Source organism: Lactuca sativa, chromosome 1, assembly GCF_002870075.4.
Source record: "Lactuca sativa cultivar Salinas chromosome 1, Lsat_Salinas_v11, whole genome shotgun sequence".
Taxonomy (NCBI): Eukaryota; Viridiplantae; Streptophyta; class Magnoliopsida; order Asterales; family Asteraceae; genus Lactuca; species Lactuca sativa.
In genome coordinates this window covers 101461729-101467062 of record NC_056623.2, presented here as the reverse complement: position 1 = coordinate 101467062, position 5334 = coordinate 101461729, and the positions used below count along the sequence as shown (strand labels likewise).

Sequence of the window (5334 nt, the reverse complement as noted above, 5' to 3'; positions counted from 1 at the left end):
TGATTGAATTAGTTGTTAATAATTTAAGTTTATCTAAACTTGCAAAATTAGATAAAAAAACATAACTTGCTGATAATTTTCGGTTAATTTAATAGTAGGTAGATTAATTAATTAAAATCGTTCCCCGAGTTCGATACCCGAATTTTGTGCTATACTATTTGCGAAGGGGTACACTGCTATTGGTCGAATAGCTAGTAGATTAGGAGGTAAAATTAGGTGTAGCTGTTTAGACCCATCAAAGTTTTTGGTGCCGTTGCTGGGAACGGCATATTTAATTGTTGATTTATTTGCTTCAGGTTAATCGATCCTTTTTGTGGGATAAAACCTGCAAAAAGTTAATTTTCAGATTAGTTTTTGTTTCAATTCTAAACTCACGGCGTGAGACTTAAACTCACAACATGAGTTCAGTAGTTTTTCGATTTCCTTTGCTTTTCTTTTCTGTTTAGTTTTTCTGCGACAACATGAGGTGGTGATCTTTACCACGTCGTGGTGGCCAATCAGTAGGTAGTTTTATTTAGTTTTTTGTTCAGTTTTACGTTTTTATTTTTGTTTATTTGCAGTAGTACATGACCAGAGGCTCTAGCACACCTTTGGTACCACTATTTGAAGATCCAGAGTCGGCCCTTCACAAAAAGCCGAATAAAAACGTGAAAGAAGACTAACCACCAAAGAGCTCACCATTTAAAGACCTTAAATCGGTTTTTGGGAAAAAGAAAGGAAAGAACGGGGGTGAGTCTAGTAGTCAAAGGAAGAAAGAAAGCAACTTAGAAAGCTTTGAACAAAATCCAAATAAAAAAGAAACCAAATATGATAATTGAATCCGAATTTGAATTAGAAAAGAGTGAACCCGAAGACGAGTCAGAAAACGAGATGGCGGAATTTGAGATTAGAGACGATGTAGGTCCCGGTTTATTACAACCCGAAATTCCTGTTGCTGAAACATTTGAGTTGAAATGACACATTCTTACTGCACTTAAGGATGTACCATTTTCTGGAAAGGATCATGAGGATGCGTATAAACATTTATATGAGGTCAATGACATTGCGGATTATTTCAATGTTCCAAGAGAGACTGTGTTGTTAAGAATGCTTCCTGTTACTTTTAAGGGAGCTGCAAGAGACTGGTTGAAAGCACTTCCACCTAGTGCAATTACTACTTGGGCACAGATGCGAAAGCAATTTTTGGAACAATTCTGCCCACCTTCAAAAATAGCTAAACTCAAGATGGCAATAGCGAACTTTAAGCAAAATCCGGGTGAATCACTTTATGAGGCATGGGAGTGTTATAAAGGGTTACTAAGAAATTGCCCTCAAAATGATCTTAACATACAACAAGAAGTGTCTATATTCTATGATGGGGTGAATGTCATAACAAGGCAACTCCTTGATTCTCAAGGACCGCTTACTAAGAAAAATTTGGGTGAAGTCAAGGAGTTGATTGAAGAATTCTCAAAGCATTCTCGTGAATACCATAATCCAAGACATGATGGAGCTAATGGAATTGGGGGAGGAAATTCAGAAGCCATGGTTGCTGTGCTAGCAATGCTGAATAATATGGATCGAGGGATGACCAAGATGGATCATTCAATACATGTTATTAGAGTTGGATGTGAAAAATGTAATGGTCCACATTTGACTAAAGACTGCTATTTAGATGATAATTGGAACAAAAAGGATCAAGTTTGCTACTCGAGTGGAGATAAATACGATAAGGACTGGAGAGAACCAAAAAGGAGTGGTTTCCATATGAAGAATACAAGAAGCAAAAAGAAGAAAAATATAGGCAGACTGGCCGAGACTTCTACCTAAAGGAACAACCACCAGCTGAAAATAAAATTGACTTAGAGACCATGCTAGCTCATTTTATGGAGGCTTCAGAAAATAGACATGATGAGACAGATGCAACAATAAAAGATCAAAGGATAATTATGAAGGATCATCAAACAATGATGAAAGATCAGCATGCTATGATGATTGACCACCAAGCATTATTAAGAAATCACCAAGCATCGATTCAAAATCTCGAAGCCTAACTTGGTCAACTAACGACTTTGGTAAATGAACGATTATCTCCACAATTTCCCGATAAGAATATTTAATCGCATGCATGGTGATTGAAACTGAAGAAGATGCTATTTCTGAATTCTTAGAAGCTTTAGGAGTGGAGCGCAAACAATCCGGACCAAGGGAGAAAAAGTCAAAACTCGACGACAAAAATTCTGGTGAAACATCGAGCTCACGAAGTGGGTTGGGTCTGAATAGAAAAACTCAGCCAATGTGCAAACTTATCTCCTTTACCGTTTCCGTCTCGAGCTAATATTCATCCACTGGAACAGGAGCACTTGACATTTATGAAGCAAGTGAAGGGTATTCCAATAAATACTCCTTTCATTGAGTTGTTGTCTAAAGTTCCTGAATATACGAAGTTCTTACAAGACTTAATAAATACTCCCCAACAATTAAAGAAAAGTTCCAAGGTGATTCTTAGTGAGAAAAGTTATAAGGTTGTATTAGGAGAGTTACCAAAGAAGATGGGAGATCCTGGATGCCTCACTCTTCCGTGTGAGTTTGGAAATGATACAAAGACTTATACCTTAACTGATTCTGGAGCTAGCATAAATCTAATGTCATTCTCATTTTATCAAAATCTTAATCTTCCAGATTTGAAGTCTACAAGAAGACAATTCACATGGCTAACCTTTCGGTGACATATCCTAGAGGCATTGTTGAAGATATTTTGGTGAGAATTGGGAAATTTGTCTTTCCAATTGACTTTGTCGTGATGGACATGAAAGAAGATAACAATGTCCTTATTATTCTTGGTCGCCCTTTACTAAATATTGCTCGAGCCTTGGTTGACATTCGAGAGTCCAAGCTTACTTTAAGAGTTGGAGGTGAAGAGACTACTTTTGGAGTAGAAGATGGTTTTCAAGGGAAAGATGTTCAAGATGAAGTTTTCAACATCGATGAAGAAGATGGGCTTGAAGAGTTGGAGAAGCCAATGGAAGAAGAACTCAAGTCAATTCAACAAGTTAAACTCACCAAACCAAGAGCATCCGTTCCACTTGTTTTTGAAGTAATTTCTTATAAAAACCCAACTTCTTAGGTGAGTGAGGAAAGAGATGATTTATGAAGTGATGAGGACGAGGTTACTTCCAAGGCAAAGAGTTCAACTATGGATGAAAAGATGATTTCTGTAGAGCTAAAGAAAGAAGAAAAAGTGGAATACAAACTTACGGAAAATATAAGGATTAAAAGGAAGCTCGAAGAAAGCAATGTGAAAGCTAAAAAAGAAAACTCTAAGAAAGCCTATATCAAACGAGTTCAAGCATACAAAAAAATATGGAAAGAGCAAAAGGTGCAATGGGTAATGGACGCTCCGACAAATTCAACGTGAGGCGGCACAGAGTCTGGATCACGACTCCAACAAAAAGAAGCGCTTCTCGGGAGGCAAATCGAGATTGTTTTGCGATTCCTTTTCATTTTTGCATTTATTTTAATTTTTTCATTTTTAGTTGATTTTAGGATAATCTATCATCTAATCATCTTTATAGTTTTATAATTGGTAAAACTCAAGTATGGGGTTCCTAAAAAAACGAAGTGGTAAAATAAATAATTTTTTTTATGTAAGATGGGTTTTTATGACAATACTCGACACCACCTCGTGGCCCAAAAGCCCACGTCTTGGTATTTTAAATTGGCCCGACGTTTTTAAACCATTTACAGAATCACGATGTGAGCTCTAAAGCTCACGACGTGAACTATAAAGTTCACGGGACCACAAATTTAAGTATTAAGAAACTCCCTTTACCACTTTTTATCTTATACTCACGAAGTAAACTGGAGTTTTCTAGTCCCCCCAATTTGATTTCGGTCGCATGCTCCATAATCTACTCTTTTGCTTACATAATTTCCGAGTTAAGGTAACAATTCCTACTTAAGTGTTTTAATTTGACAAATTTACAAGATTTAGGGGTTAGAGTTTGTGTGAAATAGGTTCAAAATTGCAATTACCATTGTATATGTTCAAATTTCATCTTGCATGTCCCTAATATGTGCTTAGAATTGATATTTGACAAAACCCTATGTGATAATTCGACTTAATTTGCTTGGAAACTAGTTCAATTTTGAAATTAAACCCGACTGCCTTCGCACCAAGTTCACGACGTGAATCCTTAAGTTCACGACGTGAATCCTAGACTTCCAGAAATATGCATTTTCTGCTTAAATATTTAATGGTTGCTATGTTGTTGGTTTTTCTTCTCTGTTATTTTCTTGCTGGCATATGGGTCCTAGAAGGGATACTAATGAAGCTCAAGGTAGAGTTGGCAACTTACACCCATTTTATACTTTTCCAACAAACATATCCCTTGAAGTACTTAATCGGTATAACAACAGATTAGGATGGCTCCCTAATATAACACCCATAAAAATCATGCCAAATTTAAACTTTTTAAAACATTTCAAAACTATTTAACATTACAAAGTTTGTTTTCAAAATAGTATAATATCAGAGTATCCCAGAAACATAAACACAAATGTGAGGAGGTGTACGATCACGCTTTAGCCTTCCCGCAATCATCTGATGTACCCGAAACCAAAACTGAAATTATAAGCCCAAAGCTTAGTGAGTTCCCCCAAAATACCCATACACACAATAATACACATATAATCACAAATATCATACCATGGGTCCAATCAACCAACGGGTTGGAATACCCCAGGCCCAGTCAACAACCTGGTCCAATCATCCATCCGGATGGAATACCCCAGGTTGGAATGCCAATATATATATATATATATATATATATATATATATATATATATATATATATATAATGGGTCCAGTCATCCTCGGGATGGAATACCCTCGGCCCACAACCATCGGGTTGGAAAGCCCACATACTACGAGTCCAATCATCCTCGGGATGGAATACTCACGGCCCACAACCATTGTGTTGGAATGCCCACATCTATTGGCTTTCGCACAAAGAAGATAAGCCTCAACCACCAATTAAACATGTGCCTATATAAAAAATAATCACATAACAGTCTATAGACAGATAAACCAATCTAACGGATCATAGCAACATAATAACATCCTATCTACCATGATACTGATCTAATAAATCATAATAGCATATACCATCCTATCTACCAGGATACCGATCTAACAGATCATACTAGCATAAAATATCAAGATAAAAGTCTAAAGGGTCGGCCTTGGTGCCTTCGACCCTTGAGTATAGTGAGGAAAACTCACCTTGCACTGCTAAAGTGCCATGGATGAAACTTCAGCTATTGGTTGATAGATTCCCGAACTGCCAACATCAA

General features: G+C 36.8%; 1 non-coding gene across 1 annotated transcript; it reads right to left on the bottom strand.

Annotated features, from left to right (window-relative positions):
* Positions 1–1215: 1215 nt before the first annotated feature.
* LOC111899484 (small nucleolar RNA R71) lies at positions 1216–1322 on the bottom strand. The gene has a single exon (XR_002852935.1). It is a non-coding gene; the product is annotated as a small nucleolar RNA R71 (small nucleolar RNA).
* Positions 1323–5334: the final 4012 nt, after the last annotated feature.